The sequence below is a fragment of the Podarcis liolepis genome (genome assembly GCF_965112155.1).
Source record: "Podarcis liolepis genome assembly, chromosome: 7".
Lineage (NCBI taxonomy): Eukaryota > Metazoa > Chordata > Lepidosauria > Squamata > Lacertidae > Podarcis > Podarcis liolepis.
Window position 1 is genome coordinate 33,980,667 of NC_139561.1, and position 10,163 is coordinate 33,990,829.

The 10,163-nt window shown below is 43.9% G+C and overlaps 1 long non-coding RNA gene across 2 annotated transcripts; it reads left to right on the forward strand.

The window, feature by feature from the left end:
• The first annotated feature begins 3,187 nt into the window (after nt 1–3,187).
• Nucleotides 3,188–9,695, forward strand: LOC310711682. Of its 2 annotated transcripts, none has more exons than XR_014528577.1 (3): nt 3,188–3,472; nt 5,678–5,823; nt 9,224–9,695. It is a non-coding gene; the product is annotated as an uncharacterized lncRNA (long non-coding RNA). The 2 variants fall into 2 exon arrangements; XR_014528578.1 differs by lacking the exon at nt 9,224–9,695 and adding an exon at nt 8,312–8,452.
• The last annotated feature ends 468 nt before the right edge of the window (nt 9,696–10,163 follow it).

Genomic DNA, 10,163 nt, shown 5'->3' on the forward strand with positions numbered 1-10,163 from the left:
GTTGACTGGTTGTGGCCATGCCCACCTGTCAAGGTTGGCCTATATGGGGAAGCTAAGGACCTGGCCTTCCAGTTCTCCAATCCTAGCCAACATGGGACACACAACAAATGGACTGCTGGGTGACCTATGTTCGCTGGAATGGCACAGCTATGAGGGAAAAGCTAATTCCATGTTAGGGATTGTTAGGTAAAGGATCAAAATAAAACTGCCAATCTCTTTTTCAGAAATCTATGGCATGACCACATGAGGGTTATGGTACAGAGTTTTGGTCACCTCGTCTCAAAAAGTATATCTTTGAACATGGAAAAGGTTCGGTAATGGCAACCAAAATGACCAAGGGGATGGATTGACTCCCCTAAGAGGAAAGGTTACATTATTTGGGGCTTTTTAACTTGGAAATAAAGCAGTCACAAAAAAGTGATCACAGATAAACACACACACACACACACACACACACACTATCCTTATCACCAATCTGCCTCTACCCCAAAGGCAGAACATAGGTGGAATATTCTTCCCCTAATAGATTTAAACTAAAGGTCTCTGGTGGTATCCCATAATGTGCCATGAATGGGGTTTATGGTTCTTCCCGCAAACGGGAGTCCGTATTTAGTTTAATACCCTAATAAAAATTTCATGCTGACCCTTTTGTCATCTGGCTGTGAGTTCAAGCATTAACACTGAGGTCAGGCAAAATGGGGATGGCGTAACCACTATAGAAATTCTGAGGATTATAAGTTTCCTAGCCCCCCTGCCAATTGCCCACCTTATTTCCCCCCCCAGGTTATAAAACACACATATGACGTCTGTCTTGGCTTGGGTGTCAAGATCTTATTTACAGTGTTTCCTAATACTCTTCCAAAACTCATGGTGTTTTCTAAAGACAATGAGTAAGTAATATGTGCAGCCAACAAATCCCAGTTCCGTGAGATATATAAGCAATGCCCCCCCCGTACTTCCAGTGTTTTGTATTATGTGCCCTTATTTCTGAAGATTACTTGTGGTTTTAATACTGGGGAGAGCCGTGTTTGTTATTAACACTAAGAGATTGATTTTATGACAGTTGCAGGGGTTATTGTTAGGTGTGGAATTGGGCCTCAGATCACGTCATCTGCAATTTGTTAGCACAGAGTCATTGGGATTGTAATGCTGAGAGAAAATGAATGCCATTTCTGTAACATTTTCTTTTTTTAAAAAAAATTCTGAGTCGGGATGACTTCCTCAGCTTGGAGGGACTGGATTCTCTCCAGATAAGCAGCTCAGGTGCTTCCTTCCTACCCCTCAATGCTCAAGTCTTCCTGCCTACTCCTCAATGCTGACATATTCATCCAGCTCTGCATTTTAAATAGGGTAAATTAAGTTCCTTGAGGAGGAGAAGCCGATGGGCTACCTTTTATCATTTTAATTTGCAAAAAGAAATATCTGCATTTAAAGCAGTATGAGAGCCAGTGTGGTGTAGTGGTTAGAGCGTTGGACTTGGACCTGGGAGACCAGGGTTCAAATCCCCACTTAACCATGAGACTCCCTGGGTGACCTTAAGCTTCTCAGCCAAAAACCTACCTCACAGGGCTGTTGAGAGGATACAGTGGGGGAAGAATGAGAAGCAGGTATGCCACCTTGAGCTCCTTGGAAGAAAGTGGTTATATAGATATAAATAAATAAATAACTGGTTCAGGCCCTCTTGGAGAAGAAGTAGGAGGAACCATAGTCTCAGAGCTCAACCACATGCCTCCAGGTCTCCCTTTCTGAACTTGGGGGATCTCTTCATGCCATACATCCCTTGCTGGCCTCACTTGGCACTCCCTCCAAGAGCTTTAGCCTGAGTAGAGCATGTCCTTGAACCTTGATAATGTTTCATCCAAGGATCCCATCCCCCTGCAGGAAATTGTGACATTTGACCTCGCATGAAAAGCACATTTTCTGCATGGGATGAAGGGGATCTTACATACCCTAGGCTAGTTTTGGTTATTGGCTATGCATTGGTCAAATTTGTTTATATATTTGTTTTTGTTTTTTAAAGTATTCTCTCTAATTGAATACATTCTAGCGTTGTAACACTCCTTAGTTCAGTTCTGTACTGTTGTTGTTGTTGTTGTTGTTGTTGTTGTTGTTGTTGTTGTTACCACAACTCTTCCTCAAGAGCTGCAGTTCTTGCATTTTGCTCAGGTGACATATTGTATCTATCAGATGCTGTGCATTTATCTTACCATGATCATCTGAGCTGGATTACCTTAGCAATGTCAGGAGTCCAGGTTCCCAGCTTGATAACACAGTAAGCATATTTAATTAAAAAGTACAATTTATTGTCAAAACAAACAGATAGCTCTGGAACAGGCATAGGCAAACTCGGCCCTCCAGATGTTTTGGAACTACAACTCACATCTTCCCTAGCTAACAGGACCAGTGATCAGGAATGTTGGGAATTGTAGTCCCAAAACATCTGGAGGGCCAAGTTTGCCTATGCCTGCTCTAGACGGCTCTAACACAGCCTCCAACATCATCAATCAAAATGACCCTTCTGAAGACTGCTTCCGACGTGACGAGAAGCAACTGAATTTTCACGTCTTACGTCGTTTGTTTTGCTTCCTATCTTGCAACCCTCCCATTCGCCGAGTCCTCGCACTGAGTGGGTCAGCCCCCGCCTCTTCCCCAGTCTCCGAGAGGCTGTCTCTTCACTCTTTCCCACCTGTTTGTGCTTCTGGAGTGCTTCGACTGCGTTTTAGCCTGCTCTCCATTCCTGTCTTATCAGCTTGCACGTCAAGGTCAGGAGGAGCCGGAGTATGCAGCTGCCAACTTTCCTCTGTCTGACTGGGGAAACCTAGCCAGATGGGCGGGGACTAACATCAGAGCAGGCTCTCTGTTCCTGCCTATTTTCTGCAGTTAGCTGCAAACTTCCGCTTGGAGCTGGCTCATACCTGACAGGCAACTGGTGGTATTGCCCTCCCACTGTGAGGCAAGATCTGTCTAATTTGCATACTCCTGCCTGTGGAACAACTGGGAGGGGCCTCATAGCCATTCAGCACCTGATATCCATCAATGCTATAGAGAAGGCTTCCTCAACCTCGGCCCTCCAGATGTTTTTGGCCTACAACTCCCATGTTCCCTAGCTAGCAGGACTAGTGGTCAGGGATGAAGGGAATTGTACTCGTTAAACATCTGGAGGGCTGAGATTGAGGAAGCCTGCTATAGAGCCTGTGCCCCTGAGAGAGCACTGCTGTAGTTGCTACTCCATGTTCTTCATGGTTCCAAAGAAGAAGAAGGGAGATTTCAGGGCCATACTGGATTTGGGGTGTACGGGGTGTTAGGGAAAGGGTAGTATCTTTGGTGGGGGACACATCATGCTCCTTTTGGGGTAGTTTGTCCACCTTTGCTCCCCATCTTGCACTCAGTTCTCACTTGTGGTTTCTAGAAGCTGCCAGTATGCGCCAGCAGCCACACCCTGAGAATGGCTTTGACTGCCTGTCTAAACCAGGTGATGGTAGGTGATGGGTCTCAAACACTCGATGAGTTAGGGACTTCTCCTGCATGTGAAGGCAAATTGAACAGACAAGACCAATATCAGGTCCAACGGTCAAGAAGGCGGTTTCTGCACGTGTAGGGGAAGTGAGGGGCAAAAGGGGCTCATCAACCTGGGAAGGTAGCCCATATAGAAGAAGGAAAACCCTGAACCCAAACTCCCTCTGGCTTGCAGGATATTTTTGGGGAAGAAAAGACAAATCTGCAGGGGAGTCCCTAAGGCGATTGGATGGCGCCTTGTCACCTCCTTTCAGCAACTCCTACAGACATGCTGGTGCCAAACATATTGCTCTGCTTTCCTTTGGACGACATCAGTGAGACCAAGGGGGGTTCTTATCATCTAGGCAGTCCAGGACCTTCATACACACTGCCAGGCTTATGCCTTGCAGAGGTCACATCAGTTCTCCTAATGCAGTGGTTTAACTTCACCCCTGGAAGTGCACTCCATTGTCTGTCGAGACAGACAGATGCCAACAACTGGATTTGAAGGAGATGAGCAGACACTTCCGGAAACACAGGGTTGTTCCACAGAATAGTAGCCATTGATAGCCTTAGCATTCATGAATTTGTCCCATTTTCTTTTAAAGCCATCCAAGTTAGTGGCTATCACTTACCTCCTGTGGGAGCTAGGTTCCATAGTTTAACTATGAGAAAGTCATTTATTTTAACTTTCTGGAATCTTCCAGCGTTCAGGTTCATTGGATGCCAACAAGTTCTAGAGTTAGAAGAGATGGAGAAAAACTTTTCTCTATCCACTTTTTCTAAGAAGGGAATGAACACCTTGACCGGGGGGGGGGGGGAGCTTCTCCACCTCTGCTATGTGAGAGCCAGTGTGGTGTAGTGGTTAAGAGCGGTAGTCACGTAATCTGGGAAACCGGGTTCGTGTCTCCGCTCCTCCACATGCAGCTGCTGGGTGACCTTGGGCTAGTCACACTTCTGTGAAGTCTCTCAGCCCCACTCACCTCACAGAGTGTTTGTTGTGGGGGAGGAAGGGAAAGGAGAATGTTAGCCGCTTTGAGACTCCTGAAGGGGAGTGAAAGGCGGGATATCAAATCCAAACTCTTCTTCTTCTTCTTCTATGTAATGATTTCTGGCAGAATGCCAAATTGCACGGTCAATTCATTTTCTCCATAATGTTATTTCTTGAACAGAAAACAGTTTTAGTCATTTGAATGCAGTTATGAAAACCTATGTAAGTCAAGGAGCAGACTGAGCTTACAATTGAGGGGGGGGGAGGGGGACTGAATCAACAGCTACAGAACAGAGAGCTTTTAAGCTTTTTTTTAAAAAAAAACACCTAGAAAAATCAAATCAATATTACAGGCCAGCTCTTCTATTAATTTAAGAGGAAATGGAAAACAGATATTAGAAGAATAGATGGTGGTTTTTTATTCTATTTTATGAGATACAGAAAAATCATAAGGAACTGACATTTATAATTCCCTTAATGCTTTGCCTCCCGTGAGTTATGGGTCGATCCCCTACTCCAGACCTGACTTGCGTGCTCACTCTTTTTATTAAAGTAGTGCATAAGGTTGTGTCAGCAGTTCCATTATAAACCTCTATTAGCAGGGGTTTATAACCGCCTCGTAAAATTTTTCTCAAGGCTGAAAGTTGGCGCATCATGTCTTAATCTAGAAATAAAAGATGTTTCTACCCCACCCGCTGTTTATGATATTTTAAAATAAATAAATAAATAAGTGCAAACCATTTGCGCGCTGAAAAATGAAAATGTTAACGCAATTTAATAAGATGCCAAAATTGATCTGAAAGCAACGTGATTTGTCAATTGTTAATTAAGAGCACATTGCACTTGAAGCACTGCTAGCAGAAGCATGAGATGGGGGTATCTTTGCTGGACTGCACCCCTACAAAGTGCAGGTGGAAGGAGTTGCATTTTTAAAGTACAGCGGTACCTCAGGTTAAGTACTTAATTCGTTCCGGAGGTCCGTACTTAACCTGAAACTGTTCTTAACCTGAAGCACCACTTTAGCTAATGAGGCCTCCTGCTGCTGCTGCGCCGCCGGAGCGTGATTTCTGTTCTCATCCTGAAGTAAAGTTCTTAACCTGAAGCACTATTTCTGGGTTAGCGGAGTCTGTAACCTGAAGCATATGTAACCTGAAGCGTATGTAACCCAAGGTACCACTGTATTGTTTACAGCACCAGATCAAGACATTTTGTTGTCTGGAGCCTGAATGGCATCTCAGCCCTCCTGCTATTATCAATGGGAAGGCCTGTTGGTCTGTGGTGGAGCACCTGATTGCCATGCAGAAGGTCCCAGGTTCAATCCCCAATGGCCGCTCCAGGTAGGGCTTGGAAAGACTCTTTCTGAAACCCTGCAGAGCTGCTGCCAGTAAGTATAGAAAATACTGATCAAAATGAAGCAATGAGCATCTTCTAAACAAATAGTCCAACCTCCTGCAATGCAGAAATCACAGCAGAGGTGATGACTGCTGTAGGCAATATCTGAGAAGAGGCATTCCCACTGCCTTTCGCCCCCACACATTGGTAGCCATGACAGTCACCACCAACAATTATTTTCTTTAAAAAATAATGATATAAATACAAAGTGTATGTAAACAAAATGTAGTGAAAGAATTTAAAATTGGTGGCTTAGTTTATCAGGGGCATGTTTCAAATATTTTCAATAGATAAGTCGACAAAAAGTTGCAGCCCAACTCATAATGTAAAAAAAAATACCATGTGACAGAGGAGGCATGCTGCCCTATCAATGGGGGAAGCATTGAAATATATGATCTCTGTCTGCCTTGGTGCAGTCGAGAAAGAAAAACATGGAGCCAGTTGTGTAGCTTGCGTTCTAGATTTTTATTGCAGTTCCCTTGAATGAAAGGGCAGGCCCTGTCAAAGGTGCCTTACTTTCCCTGGACTTATTGAATCACCTTCTGCATTGATATCCTAAGCTAGATATGGGAAATCTCTGTATTTTAAGGAGGTATTCTTTACTCTAGATACTGCATTGAGAAGGTGTATCAACCTGAGCACCATCATGGTGGGTCTGATTTCATAAGCAGCCAATACAATGCCCTTTAGACATTGCTGGTCTCCATCTCCCATCATTCCCAAAACTAGGTCAAAAGTATGATGCAGCAGCAAAAAAAATCTAATGCAATTTTAGGCTGCATCAACAGAAGTTCAGTGTCCACATCAATGGAATTAATAGTACCGCTCTATCCTGCCTTAGTCAGGCCCCACCTGGTGTAATGGGCACCACAGTTTAAGAAGGATATGACAAGTTCTAAAGTGCTGAGAGAAGGGTGGACAAGATGATAAAGGGTCTGGAAACCAAGCCTTATGAGGAATTGGTGAGAGAGTTGGGGATTTGCTGTATCCAAGTCAAGGATGCTGAGGGGGCTGCACTGAAGCCTTGATGTGAGGAAGAATCTGCTTTAGATTCCCCAGGGGGCTTGTTGTAAGTTGCTTTGGGTTGCCCTGGGCAAGATAAAGCGACCGACCAATCTAGTAACTGATTAATTAATTTAAAATGTTTAGTCAGAAGAGAGATGATAGCCATCTTCAAATACATGACGGGCTGTCTCATGGAAGATGGAGCCAGTTTGTTTTCTGTGTCGCCAGATGGTAGGACTTGAACCAGTGGATTCAAATTACAGTCATACCTCTTGTTACGTTCGGTTCAGGTTACGTCTTTCCAGGTTGCGTCCTGCAGCTACCTGGAAGTACCGGAAAGGGTTACTTCTGGGTTTCACTGCTTGCACATACGCAGATGCTCAGAATGATGTCACATGCATGCACAGAAGCGGCAATTCGCAACCTGCGCACGCGCAGACGTGGACACACAGGTTGCATTCTGCTCATGTTGCAAATGGGGCTCTGGAACGGATCCCATTCGCAACCAGAGGTACCACTGCACAAGAAAGGAGATTCCAACAAAACCATCTTGGCTTTGAGTCCTGAAAGACGGTCTCTATATCTTGTAGGCCTTTCCCCACCTGGCCAGGTGAGGCCCTGACTGGCTCCAGCTACTCAAGCTGAACCTGCTGCACAGACTCTTGGGCTGGGGTACTGTTGGGGGGGGGATTGTTTGGTGGTGGTGGTGGGGTTGTTGCTGTTATTGATATAAACTTTTTAGATCTTTATTTTAGATCTTATGATTTATGTGGAAATCATTTCAGTTTGGTGGCGTACATTTTGATGGTTTATTTATTGTTTATTACTACTTTTGCTATATTTGTAATTATGTGATTTTTTCATGTTGTAAGCCGCTTGAGCATGCTTTTACTATGGAAAGGTGGCATACAAATAGAATGATGTATGATGTATGAATGTAAGCATTAGGAAGAACTTTCTGACAATAAGAATTGACAGGGTAATGGACTACCTTGGAAGCTGGTAGATTCTACTTTACTAGAGGTTTTTAAATAGAGGCTGGATGGCCACCTGCGAGGGATTCTTTATCTGTGATTCTTGCATTGCAGGGGTTGGACTAGATGTCCTTTGGGGTTTCGTCCACCTCTACAATTCTATGATTCCATCCCTGACTATTGAACATGCTGGCTTGGATTTGTATCTAAAGAAAAAAGGGCTTAGATTAAATACATCATGCTGACATGTGGAGAGGTGGGGGGTGAGATATAAAATGCAAATAACAAGCTTTAGAAGGCCATGCCATTGCATTTTGGTAAAGCAGCAAGATGGAATGCCATTCCATAATTGGAATAAAAGTAAAGATGATTATCTAGGTTTTAGTCCTTTGATCTTCAAGCAAAGAGCTCTCCAGGGAGCTGGTAATCTTTGTTTCTGCTTTCTAAATGGCAGGCAACAGTTATACAAGCAGTATGACCAACATTTGCATCCTGATGCAGTAGCTCCAATATGTGAATGGGGAGTCTGATCTACACATCACTGAACACCATGCAAGCAAGAGTTGCATCCTTCTCTTAATTCTTAAGGAGCAGGTAAAGGGGCCACTAGCAAGTAAGTCCAGTCACAAACAACTCTGGGGTTGCAGCACTCATCTCGCTTTACAGGCCAAGGGAGCCGGCATTTGTCTGCTTCCGCAGACAATTTTTACGGGTCATGTGGCCAGCATGACTAAGCTGCTTCTGGCGAACCAGAGCAGTGCACGGAAACGCTGTTTACCTTCCCCCCAGAGCGGTACCTATTTATCTACTTGCACTGTGTGCTTTTGAACTGCTAGGTTGGCAGGAGCTGGGACCGAACAATGGGAACTCACCCCATTCCGGGGATTCGACCCGCCGACCTTCCGACCGGCAAGCCCAAGCAGCACAGTGCTTTAACCTAAAGCGCCACCTGCGCCCCTTCTTAAGAAGCACCTAGCCTTAAATTGAAATTATACACAGACAGCATTCCTTCAGTACTGCGCTTTAGGTCGGTCCTTCCTGGTGAAGAGATAGCACTAGATGTTTTGGCAAAAATTGCAGATGGCAAAGGCTGAGGCAGGAATGACGCCCAATGGGAGCAGCAGGAAGATCTGCCTTGTTGGATGGGCAAACCTGTCGAATTCAGTTTCTCTCAGTTATCAACTGAACTCCATATTAGTTTGCAGTGTTTTTTAATTTATATGTCCATGGCAAAATCCATCAGCGTTTTAGTGCAATTTTCTCCTAATCTATGTATTATTATTTTTTGTATGCACTTTTGCCCAATATGCACATTTTGGCAGAGTCATTTCCCCTAATATAATGCATTTTGGTATGTTATTTTCAGGAACATATGCATTTTGATGCACAATTCACCCTACTGGATGCATGCTGTACATGTTGCTTGGCTGGCGAACTGCATTGAAAAATTCGGACAAGTGCAGATTTTGAAGGATGTGTGTGCTTCAGTTTATGTGTTGTTTTGGAAAGTGCAGCTTTGCTTTTAAATTTCTCCCCTCTTCCTGCCCACAAAAAGTCTCAGGAGCGCACATTGGCAGCATGTGCTTTGCCAAAAGAAGTAGCCTTGCCCTCTTCTACGATCCAGTGGTTTTTCGAAACCACTGTGGGAGTAGAAATGCACAATGCCAGTACTGCCAACCAGTCTGTCAGCTAGAGGTTCCCAATCCTACTGCAGTCAACACCTGAGAAATATGTCATCTTGCACTATGGCCTCTTGAATTGAATCAGTACAATATTGAACCAAACAATTTCATGAGCATTCTTTTGATTCCATCACACAATAAATGGTGTCCCACTTCTGTTGAAAAGTCACTTTGGTCTTAATTTCCTGCTTCCGTAATTGTTTACAGCTGGTAACTTTAATTGGTACCATAATATCCCAGGTCTACCTTAAGCGTTGATCAATTGCCAGAGCTTTAATCATTATAATTACCAGCTATAAACAATTAGTTCAATGCTTCTCCACATTTTTGTAATTATCCTTGCACAGCTATCAGGAAATGAGATACTAAAACAATCCTGTCACTTCAAAACGGGTATTTCACATGACCCAACATCCTTTCTACATTGTCCATTTGGAAACTGCCTCCTGTTATCTCTCTAACAGTCTAGGAGAGTTCTTTAATTACAAAGCATTCCCATCACATGTGGACAAAAGTGCCTTTTTCTCCCAATACATTTACAAAAGAATTTGGACACTGGTAGATTTTTTGGGGATGATCTTTCCAGTGTGTAATGCCAGAGATAATGTATTTTATAAGTAAGAC